The sequence below is a fragment of the Hetaerina americana genome, unplaced genomic scaffold (genome assembly GCF_022747635.1).
Source record: "Hetaerina americana unplaced genomic scaffold, ioHetAmer1.1.p SCAF_41, whole genome shotgun sequence".
Classification (NCBI taxonomy): Eukaryota; Metazoa; Arthropoda; class Insecta; order Odonata; family Calopterygidae; genus Hetaerina; species Hetaerina americana.
Window position 1 is genome coordinate 595,124 of NW_027286997.1, and position 12,585 is coordinate 607,708.

At 44.0% G+C, this 12,585-nt stretch overlaps 1 protein-coding gene across 7 annotated transcripts in view; it reads right to left on the bottom strand.

Annotated features, from left to right (window-relative positions):
- Positions 1–12,585, bottom strand: part of LOC139692789 (carboxypeptidase D-like) — a 201,245-nt gene that overhangs the window by 79,230 nt on the left and 109,430 nt on the right. For 6 of the 7 annotated variants that reach the window (XR_011701787.1, XM_071591072.1, XM_071591073.1 and 3 more), the window contains one exon: positions 4,743–4,775. The exons of the other annotated variant lie outside the window; for it this stretch is intronic. The gene's annotated coding sequence lies outside the window, so the exon portion shown is untranslated. The remainder of the gene's footprint in view (positions 1–4,742; positions 4,776–12,585) is intronic. 7 annotated transcript variants of the gene reach the window in all.

Genomic DNA, 12,585 nt, shown 5'->3' on the forward strand with positions numbered 1-12,585 from the left:
TTGGAATAAGATCTTGTGACCGGGTTCACTCCATTGGTGTTCTGAAATGGCCGACAGGTGAAACTGCTTATTTGTTGTTGCCCGGAGGTCTTCCTTCATCCGAGCTTTCATTGAGCGGCATGTTTCCCCGATGTATGCTTTCCCACATAAACAGGGTACTTGGTAGACCCCTTCGTATAGGTCTTTCGGAATTTTGTCCTTCGGTCCAGGGAGATCGTCCGCTATTTTCTTGGTGCATTTAAAACTTGTCACCACGTCATGCTTTTTCAGGACTTGGGCTATCTTCTCGGATTTTCCCGATACGTAGGGGATAGTAGCGTATGCGTTTGGGTCCGGTTCCGTCTGCTTTATGGACTTTTCCCAATCCCGTCTTCGCCTTTCTTCCCTGGAGGTCATTTTAAGGACTATATCGTTTCGATAGCCGTTTTGCTGTAATGCTTTCAGGAGACATTCCTTTTCCGTTGGCAAAGAATCGGCGTCAGAAATTTATAGGCTCGATGAACTAGTGTGTCCACCAAAGAAGTCTTCTGGAGCGGGTGGTGGTGAAAAAACTTCACGCACAGGTTGACATTAGTCGTAATTTAGGGTCGATTTCGTTCTCATTCGGTAATCTTTCCTGTACATTTGATGCGTCTCTGATTAGGACTCCTCTGAAACGGTAATTACGACAACCAATGATTAGTTTCCATGACTTCCCGGGGCAGACGGCATGGATTGGGAGCAAGCGGCCCAATGAGAGCCATATTCACTTTACATCGGGAGTGAAGTGGTCATTCTGTGACTTCTACGTATACGATATCAGCAACGGCTACCGGTTGAACTTTTACATGCCTATTAGGGTAACTGACGAACCGTAGCCGCAACACTAGTATTCATGTCTTTAGGTAAGGATAAATTTAAATAGAAACGCCATGATGAAAATCATACCGGAGCAGTAGTTGGAATATGGCCCTGCTTATATGCCTACATACATACGAGGACGTATACGGTACCCTGCGAGCCATCGCTGGAGCAGGAACGGCTTGGTCGTTCTCTTACGCCAACCACACTACTTTTGACACAAATCATTTCCCCCGCCCCCCTACACAGTCGAATACCGGTATTCTGATCCCTTATCCTTCGAGGGAACATAATTATTAGGTAATCTACCGGTTAAGGTAGGTTTTTGGATGAACACAGCTACTAAATAAATATATTGTGATTCCTAACAAAATACAACCTGTCGCACCGAATTTCCAATGCACTAAGCAATGCTTGCAGCCCCTTGGCTGACTGACAAACTAAAGCTTCGTCATCAGCAAACCTAACTGATTTTACAAATTACCCGCCCACTTTCATTCCTACCTCCAGTTCTTCCCATGCCTCTTTAATCATTTCCTCTGCATACAGGTTGAACAGCAACGGTAATAATGGGAAACTCTGCCTTACACCTCTTCCTAACACTGCCCATCCTGACTCCCCGTTTCCCACCCGCACCGGAGCAGTCTGAGACATGTACAGGTTGCGGATTAGCCTCCTTTCCCTCCACTCTATTCCTATTTTCTACAATATACTCATTAGTTTTTCCCAATTCACTCTATCAAAAGCTCGTTCGAAGGTTTCCGCGGCGATGAGTAGGTGATTTCCACATTTTTCGGGCTGCGTCCGCGTATGTCGTTTAAATGTACAACAGTTTCGCCAGCTATCCTGCTGGCGTCCTCAGGTCAAGGATGAAAAGAAGCTTGTTGTCCCGTCTTATATAGGAAAAATCTGGCGCCAATACCGGGAAATTTCTTGGCCAATCAGGGAACGTCCTCATATTTGCGCGGAATAATTCTTTTCCACGCACTGTGGAGTGGATATCCATCCTCTCTGTGAAATTCCATCCTTGGGTCCGGGTAGGGTGTCAGCTATCTTGGTGACGCAGTTGAATCTGGTCACCACATCATGTTTCCTTAAAGCCCTCGCGATTCTTTCCGAAGTCCCTGCGATGAAGGGGATGGTGACGTAAGCCTTCGGTCGTGGTCTGGAGTCTTCCTCCCTGTCAGGAACAGCGGTGGTTTGTCTCTTCTTTTCTTCCTTCTCGACCCTTTTTTGGATCATATGAGCGCTGTATCCATTCCTTTGCAGGGCATTTGTCAAGTGTTTCTTCTCGTTGGCAATAGAATCGGAGTCACATATTTTATATGCTCGGTTGACAAGTGTGTCTACCAGTGAGGTCTTCTGACTGGGATGGTGGTGCGATGCAGCATTAAGGTAGCGGTCGGTGTGAGTAGGCTTCCTGTATACTCTGTGTCCAAGCCTCCCATTCCCTTTATTTCTCTTCACCATGACGTCCAAGAAGGGCAGTTGATGATCCTTTTCCACCTCCATAGTGAAGTGGATGGCTTGATGCTGTGAGTTCAGATGTTTCAGGAACTTTTTAAATTCTCCCTCTCCGTGTGACCAAATGACAAAAGTGTCGTCGACATATCTTAGCCACAGTGAGGGCCGCTTGTCGCAGGATTCCAGTGCTTTCTTTTCGAAGCTCTCCATGTAGAGGTTGGCCACAACCGGGGAGAGGGGTGAGCCCATCGCAGCTCCTTCCATCTGCTCGTAATGGTCACCATTCCATAGGAAGAAGGAATTGCGTAGGCAATGCTCCACCAATCCTGGAAAGTCCTTAGGGATTCCGCGGGAGGTGAGTTCCTTGATGATATTCAGCGATTCCTCAATAGGGACGCTGGTGAAAAGCGATTCAACATCGAAGCTGACCATGAGATCGTTGTCGTGGATGGTGATGTTTCTTATTACGTCAATGAAATGCGTCGAGTTTTTTACGAAGCTGGGTGTCTGTCCGACGTGGTCCTGCAGAGATCGCGCCAAGTACTTGGCGAGTTGGTAAGTCGGAGCGTCAATCTGGCTCACAATCGGTCGGAGAGGTACATCCTTCTTGTGAATTTTGGGCAGGCCGTACAGTCTCGGTGGTTTCGGTGCAGTCGGAAGCAGGCGTCGTTGCTCTTCTTTTGGAATAAGCGATCGTTTAATGATAGCCCTTGTGCTTCTCTCCGTCTTGGCAGTCGGATCGCTTTTCAATTTTCTATAAGTCGGACTGCTGAGGATGAGCGATATTTTCCCTTCGTAATCCTCTCTGTTTGAAAAGCTTTTTAGAAATCTAAGAAACAGGCAAATACCTCCTGGTTGTGTTCTATATTCCTCTCGATTCATAATGTCATTACTGCAATGGCATCACGCGTACCTTTCCCCTTCCTAAACCCAAACTGATAATCCCCTAAGTAATCATTTGCCCTACTTTATATCCTTTTGTTTATGATCCTGAGAACAACTTAAGCTGTGTAGGATATCAAACTTATTGTCCTGTAGTCCTCACATGATGTAGCCTTAACCTTTTTCGGAATAGGAACTAACACTGATCCCACGAAGTCTTCCGGCCAGATTCCTTCCTCATAAATACTATTTATCAGCCCATATAGCCTCTTCCTCCCACATTTTCCTAATCATTTCAATAGTTCCGCGGGAATGTTATCTACCCCCACGGCCTTATTTAGTTTCATCTCCCTTAATGCCCTTTCTATCTCATTGTCTAGTATGCCTGGACCTAAGCTATCTTCCTCTACGTTATATTCTTTTTCAATGTCTAGCTTTGTTGGTCTAAGTTCTTTACTATACAGTTCTTCTTTATACTCCTTCCATCTCTCAATGATCTTTCCTGCGTCAACTTTTACCTTACCCGCCTTATCTCTAACTGTTATCATAGATCTTTCTTTCTTACTTCCCGATAACGATTTAACTTTGTTGTACAGCGCACCGATTTCACCCTTCCTCTGCAGACTTTCCATATCCTCGCACCGCGTCTTCCACCATGCTTCTTTTGCTTTATTTGATGGCCGCCTCAATTTATTGTTTAATTCTTTGTACTTCATTTTGCCTAATTCCGTATTTACATTCTTCCATTTCGCCGCTCATCCATCTTTGTAATCATCTCATCCGTGATCCATGGTTTCCTAGTCCTCTTAGCGTTAATGTTTCCAATAAGGTCTTTTGCGGCTTTTGATATCCCTTTCTTGATACTTTCCTATTTTTCTTCGATAGTACTTAGGTCTTTACCATCCTCCATGATTTCCTCAACCGCGTGTTTGTATTCCTTCCTTTTCAAACCATTTAATGCTGCTATATTCCATTTCCTAACTCGCCGCCCCTGCCTTATCTTTTTTAAAATGGCATCTTAAATCTCTCTCTTGCTCCCTCTAATTCCACTGACGATATCCCTCATACCACAACACGATGGAGCTGATAATACGTCATCTAACTCATTGCTTATTGGGCATCCTTCCGATTCGTGCAAGTGATTCGCCCCGTGAGTATCCCTTCTTCTGCAATTTCGACGTGCCACCCAGTTCACCATCAAAGCGTTTCACAAATCCAACTCCAAGACGAACCGTACTGATGTTCACTCAACTTCATTCATTCATTCATTCCGTATCATCTTCAGACCTGAATATGGCACCAAGTGTTGAAACCCGGGTCGTGTGAATTTAAACAGCACAGTGGAAATCGCAATAGCTGATTTTCATTTCTCTCCAATACACGCAGCCCCTTTACGGTGCACAAGATCCAATCCGCCGACTCACTTCTGGCCCCGTTCCATTCATATCGACGGTCAAACATGTGCCAATGACCAACATCCGCCATCCGGATTGTACATGTGGCACCTGAATTATCTGTTAGGAACACTAACTATTGCCTCGAGCGTGGTTACTCACCTATCAGTCGCAGTCGGACAACACCTGGGCAGTCTGAAAGAAGAAAACAAATGTAAAAAAGTGCACAAATATTCAGTCCGAACAATTAATGAAATTCAACTCAGTGTCTCTTAGTGGTAAGCGATAATTAATTAATGCTAGCGTGCACCCCGCCACAGCTATGTCTATGTGGACTACCAAATTACACACACCTATAAACAAGCACACATGGCACCTTGCGAGCGACCGCTAGGGTGTTTGGCAGATGGTGATTACACATCAGACCACTTTTGACGCAAAACACTTTATCCCTCTAGACCGGTCGGAAAACGCTATAACGAACCCTCATCGTTCGTGGGATACATGGCATTTTAACTCCGTATATTACCGGTTCTTCACTTAATCTCTCAAATTTTATTCAAACGAGTTCTCATGCGTAGTGAGGTGGCGCCAATAATACAATTTCAGAGTCATCGCTAAAGAGACCTCAGTCCAATCCTTATGCAAAAGATGTAATCTGTACACTTTGGTATTCGTTCCGGGAGAAACCCTTCTTTAATATTGTTCCTCAGCGCTCAAATGCGACAATCAGCTCTGCTTCACTAGGATTCCATGGGCGCATGTACTAGCAGCATATTCCAAATGAGGCCTAAGTAGCGAAAGTTATAGCCTTTCCATCACATTTACCCAGTACTCTTCTAATTAATTCTAACTTTTTGTTATCTCGCCCGCATATTCACGCACACCACGGGGAACATATGTCCAACTTGTAATTATTTCTAAATGATGATCCTGATAAGCTTTATTTTTATTTTTTATTAATAATACTTCTCCACATAGCCACCATCCCTTATACATTGATTAAACATACACCCAAGCATTTCTTGACTTTCTTTCAAATGCCACCATTGTAGAACATAGCAGATTGCGTCGAAAACAATTATTCCGCCTCCTGAGTGATTCAATGTGTTGTCAAATCTCCGACCCCGCAATAGTTTTTTTTTATGCCTGGGAAAAAGTAATTTAGGGCGAGATCGGGAGTACAGGGAATGTTGAAAAATTCCAAAGCCTCATGGCTTCCAATGGCAGTCGCGATTATGGGACGCCCCATGTACCTCACGAAGGGGTCGTGGAACCCCGCCTCCTCACGCCTCTCGCAATTGCGCTTCTTCGGGAATAATTTTCCACGCACTGCTATGTGAACTAAGATGAGGCCAATACATGATCATTTGGATGGTTGCTCTTCGGTGCAATGGCGTAGAATCGTACACTTTTTTCACAGGGGCAGCCTAATTTTGCAACATAATTCAGAAAATCCAGATCATTTTGACAACAGATACCTGGAACACGGTGCGGAGTATTAAAGCATAGATATGTAGGGGCTGAGAGAAGGCATGAGACCTCCCACCACGTCAAAGTGGTCGCCCATTCGATGTCACTTCAGGGGGTAAATATATTTTTGAAGCCTATTCTTCCAAACAATTAATTTATTATTAAACACCTTAAGATATCTTCCGGCGAAGAAGAACCTTTTTAAGGTTAACCTTGGCACACATTGCCGCCAATCAAAAGGAGATACATGAGAATAAAAAGAGTAAAGATTATGATTGTCAGAATCTTGACTCTTAAACTCCAAAACTCGAGTATTTGGCTCAGTTGGTGTAAAAAAACACAAGCCATAGAGAGTAAGTTGTTCATTCGCCCACTAGGGGTCACAGCGTACTTGCTATTTTCGCAACTTCTACTCCCCAACTCATTGCGAACATTGAAATAATGCACGCCATTAGTGACCATAAAACTATTTCTACAGAAGGAAAGACTGAGTTCGTGAAAATAAACAAAGAAAAGTGTGAAATATGCTTATACTTACAACGAAGCAAGTTTCATTGGATTACGAGAATGTATTTAAAAAACGAATCTGCAGAATTGACCGGAAAAACCCTTACGGCCGATACGGGGAGCACTTGGACATAATCCTTAAATATTGCACGCGAAATAATGACGACGTACATTCCATTCAAACCTAGATGGTGCAGCAGAGAAGTCAGACCGACTTTCAGAGAGCAAATAAGCCTGAAATTAAATTTTAAAAAGAGTTTAAAAAGCGGTGACGGTGTTTTAATTTTCGAATGCATGCGCACAGAAACCAAAAGAATGTCGCGGTAAAACAAACAGCATAATGCGCAAATCCATACACTCCTTCAAAACTACAATGCTATGCGAATATCTAGAGGAATGTCCAAAGTCATTCTGGTCCTACGTTACGGAAATTCAGAGTAAACGTCCAACTGAACAGTCTTTGAAGACGGCGAACTTATTAAAGACAGCGTGAAGAAGGCGAACATTTTACACGAGTTTTCCCCGAGCATCAACAATAGGGAATCAGACGCACCAAACGAGCCATCCTGAGAACACATGAGCGACGTAACACTGACCAAGGAAGGAATAGAACATCAGCTCCTTAGCATCAAAGCCAAAAATGCACGAAGGTCTGGAAGGAATACCTGCTAGAATATAAAAGTCACTGGCAGAAGATATTGCCTCGTTTTTGTAAAGAGAAACTCACTAATTATTTTAACATCGATCTCATATAAAATATTAGGGCATATTATTGTGAGGAACGTAATGAGATTTATCGATGGTAGGAAGATACTGAACCACATCCATCGGCATGGATTTAGACAGAGCAAATGTTGCTAAGCCCAATTGCACCTTTTTATTCACAATGTGCTTAGATCGGGTAATAACAAGACACAAATTGATGGAGTACTCGTCTTTCTTGATTTTCAGAAGGCCTTTGATAAAGTCTCGCACACTTAACTGTTTCACGAACTTAAATGCTATGGCATCAATGAGGAAATAATATGTGGATTAGTGACTTCTGGTCATAGTGCAAACAAATAGTGGTCATCGATTGGTGGTGCTAAACGAAGTTGGAGGTAACATCGGTCGTCCCCCAGAGAAGGGTAACGGGGCCACTTCTATTCTTGATAAACGAGGGATGCTATTTACATCTTGAGCCTTGACAACACCAAGTACTTTAGGCGCCATCTGACGTTTCCATCTGAAATTTAGACCCTTTTAATGCTAACTTTCTTCAGGACACTTTTTCGTTTGATCATAACTTGTGGTGTTTACAGTGACTCGAAAATGTTGTCTCTTAATGAGATACTGCATGAATATTTAGCTGTGAAAAAGAATTGTTCGCGTTGGATCCCGCATAATTCGGCAAAAGCTTAAAAAGATGCTCGTGTCAATTGCTGCAAAGAGGTGCTCAACAAATGCAATCTCGGTGCATCAAAAGCTGTGTACTTATAACATGTACACAGGTGACGAGTCTTGTATCTATGCGTCTGAGCCCTGAACAAAACAGCAATCCACTGTGTGGGTCTTCCAAGACGAGCCAAATCCGACAAAAGTGATTCGTGCACGAAGCACATAAAAGCAAATGATCGCCTGCGTCTTCGGAATACCTGGGCATGTGGCAACCGTACCGATAGAGAGCAACGAAGAACCATGTATTCTGAATGGCACATCGACAGTTGCTGGTTCGAGCGCATGCCAAAGGTGTACTGATTATCATGGAGAATACTTGGAAAAACAACCAAGCCATTTTCAACAATAAAGTACTGTCTTTTCATTACAAGGCTGAAAATATAAATAGCAACCCTCGTAATAATAATAATAATATCTAAATAAGGTAGATAATGATGTATGGAGAACAGCTTCGCTCCTTAGGTAGCGGAACTGGCAACGGAAGAATCCAGATGGTGAGCGGAATAGTGATGGTGGAGCAGGAGTTCTATCAGATGAAGCCATTTTCCCGCGGTGAATACGAACATGTACTGGAGCGGACATGAATCAAGTCGTTCGCGGTTACACTCGGGAGATAGGTGATTTTTCAAGACGCGATTTGGATGGTAGGACAGCAGGAAAAGGAAGATAAGATGAGGCGATGGAAATTTGGCGCTGCTGAAGAAAATAAAAAGGATAGACAGAATGAATGGAGATATTGATCGAAGAGAGTGGGCGGAGATAAGAGGAGGCACGGGAGACGAAGAGGGAGACATGAGCAAATGAAGAAATCACGAGGAGGCGGATGTCGGAGCTGAAAGCGAGGGAATGATGAAGGCGACGGCGTGAGAGTGGAACGAGGCTCAAGTCAATCCTCGCACAGGTGCACGCTTGGTGACGAAGAGGAGCACATGTAATCGCATCCCTGACATAAGAGCGTCCAAGCACGAAGAAGTCTCAGGCTTCGATCAAGCGCGACCGATTCTTCCGAGGCTTCCAAGCAACAAAAGCCACCATACAGCGCCACTGTCGAGTCGCTCTCCCGATGAGTAATCCTTGGAAGCAATGGCATGACTTACTGGAGCGATCTGGTTCCGATACCAGGAGGGACACCAGAAGGTCAATTAAATTACAATTTTTGCTAACGCCAACGCCTCGGGTAATATTTTTCATAGGCTGGCTACATAATTTCCTTAATGGGATCAATGCAGATGCATGGAAAGTTTATGAATTCAAATGAAACTTACTATAGTTTTCCGAATTTGAAAGCCCTTACCCAATACAAAGTAAATTAGCAATACATTTAATGCAAGAAAGTGCCTAAAAATGATATAAATCTCGGTGCCTCATGTAACTCATGCATTGCTCAAGGTGTTGCGTCCAACAGCAATTTGACAGCTTTCTTCGAACGCCCGCCGGCCGAGTGAGAGTGGCAAGGAAAGGGTAGAATGCGGCACCTGGTCAAATAATGCAAGTAGAACCAGAAGCAGAACGGCTGCTTCCCGGACACGCTCCGACGTCGCGAAAGAGCTCGTCGCCGGCCCTGCCGTCCCTCGCGGTGCCAAAACATGCGGGGATATCTGGGAAGCAGATCGATTCGCAGCCCCCCAAATGGTTGGTGCCTTCGCCAGTCACGCTCGGAATGCGTGAATGGCCCGCAGAGCTCACATTCGGAGGTGGGGGAAGGAGAGACGCGGAGTGGGGGAAAGGGGGGGGGGTTGATGAATGAGCGCAATGTAAGGAGGGGGCAATGTAATGGCCAGGGCGAAGAACCAAGGCCATGGTGAATGAACAGCGTGAAATTAGAGGTGAGCCGTATTGTGGAGTGGGCGGAGGTGAGCGGCCCTGGCAGCGCAGTCCGGGACATGCACGGGCGCCCAGCCACGGGCACTTGCCCAAGGCCTCTGTGAGCACCGAGCACCAAGGTGCCTTATTGCTCTTCGACGGTTTTGCAAGCGTATAAGCTTTTTTGGACCGGTCTTTTTTTAGTTTAGACACGCGCGATAAGGTGAACTTAAACAACAAAAAGGCAGAGCTTGTGGACACCATTACTTCGTTTCACAGTCTAAGATGCGTCCAGATGAAATGATCATCCGTGCGGTAATAGTGCGATCTGCATGAAGTTCACGCTCCTTTACGGTTCCGGTTAACTTTTCAAGAGCATTAATCGAATGCAAGTAGGGTTGCCGTAGTTTTTATAATTATTTCATTTTTTAATTAATTTTTTTCAACTCTTATTTGCAGTTTTTCATAATTCTTTAATTTTGGAAAGAATAACCTCACCAGGTGTTTCAGCCCCTCCAGTTGGGTTATTAACCATCAAAATTAACAGCGGAACAAAGACGGCATTAATATACATTCATTTCAAGCAATCGGATTCCCCATTTCAATTAGTCCTCGGGTGTTCCAGACAAGCGTAGAGCACTCCATTAGGGCCGAGGGGTATGTGAGAGTATGTGCCCACAAGCAATCAGCTTCATAGCAAATGGCGAACGGGAGATGCACATTGCCTGTCTTCGATCAGATCCAATTCCTACGCGGACGACTCTACTTTCAAATTTGATTGTTATAACATTCATATAGAGAATGAAAACACGGAAGTTAGAAGCATAGATCATCGATGACTCCGAATCGAGATAAAAAAATCACAGCAATGAACTCGAAGGCTGGTTTGTTATTCACCCAAAAACAATACAAAACATAAGTTATATGTATCTGTATAACAGCAAACACAGTGTATATATCTGTACATACATATATATATATATATATATGTATCTATGTATATATATGTATGAATAGTTTAGTTAGTTTAGTTTAATAGGTCTTTATTTCCGCTGTCTCTATACGATGGTATAGATAGTGATGGGGTTATGGAATGCGACGGTAGGCGAGGGAAGAGATGGTGACGAGGTGGGGGACTACGGTTTAGGCTCGAGGAATGACTGCGGGGAGAAAGCAGTTGAGTTCTGCAGGAGACAGGGGTTAGTCATCACCAACACTTGGTTTAGAAACCACAAAAGACGCAGGTATACATGGAAAATGTCAGGTGACTCGGGGAGATATCAGCTAGATTATATCCTGGTTAGACACAGGTTTAGAAACAGTGTGATAAATTCGCACAGCTTCCCGGGAGCGGATGAGGACACGGACCACAATTTAGTGGTTATGAAATGTAGCGTCCATTTCAAAAAGATAAGGCGGGGGCGGCGAGTTAGAAAATGGAATGTAGAAGCATTAAATGGTTTGAAAAGGAAGGAATACAAACAGGTGGTGGAGGAAATGATGGAGGGTGGTAAAGAGCTAAGTACTATCGAGGAAAAATGGGAAAGTATCAAAAAGGGTTGTCTAGAGTCGCAAAGGACACTATTGGAACCGTTAACGCTAAAAGGACTAGGAAACCATGGATCACAGATGAGATGATTACAAAGATGGATGAGCGGCGAAAATGGAAGAATGTCAATACAGAGTTCGGCAAGGTGAAGTACAAAGAATTAAACAATAAATTGAGGCGGGCAACAAATAAAGCAAAAGAAGCATGGTGGAAGACAAGGTGCGAAGATATGGAAAGTCTGCAGAGGAAGGGTGAAATCGGTGCGCTGTACAACAAAGTTAAATCGTTATCGGGAAGTAAGAAAGAAAGATCTATGCTAACAGTTAGAGATAAGGCGGGTAAGGTAATAGCTGACGCAAGAAAGATACAAGCGAGATGGAAGGAGTATATAGAAGAACTGTATAGTAAAGAGCTTAGACCAACAGAGTTAGACATTGAAAGAATATGACGTAGACGAAGATAGCTTAGGTCCAGGCATACTAGACAATGAGATAGAAAGGGCATTAAGGGAGATGAAACTAAATAAGGCCGTGGGGGTGGATAACATTCCCGCGGAACTTTTAAAATGCTTAGGAAAATGTGGGAGGAAGAGGCTATATGGGCTGATCCGTAGTATTTATGAGGACGGAATCTGGCCGGAAGACTTTGTGAGATCAGTTTTAGTTCCTATTCCGAAAAAGGTAAAGGCTACAGCTTGTGAGGACTACAGGACGATAAGTTTGATATCCCACGCCGCTAAAGTTGTTCTCAGGATCATAAACAAAAGGATAGAGAGTAGGGCAAATGATTACTTAGGGGATTATCAGTTTGGGTTTAGGAAGGGCAGAGGTAGGCGTGATGCCATTGCAGTAATGACATTATGAATCGAAAGGAATATAGAACACAACCAGGAGGTATTTGCCTGTTTCGTAGATTTCGAAAAAGCGTTTGATAGAGGCAATTGGGAAAAACTAATGAGTATATTGCAGAAAATAGGAATGGATTGGAGGGAAAGGAGGCTAATCCGCAACCTGTACATGTCTCAGACTGCTCAGGTGCAAGTGGGGAACAGGGAGTCTGGATGGGCAGTGTTAGGAAGAGGTGTAAGGCAGGGTTGCCCATTAGCACCGTTGCTGTTCAACCTGTATGCAGAGGAAATGATCAAAGAGGCATGGGAAGAACTCGAGGTAGGAATGAAAGTGGGCGGGGAATTTGTAAAATCAGTTAGGTTTGCTGATGACCAAGCTTTAGTTTGTC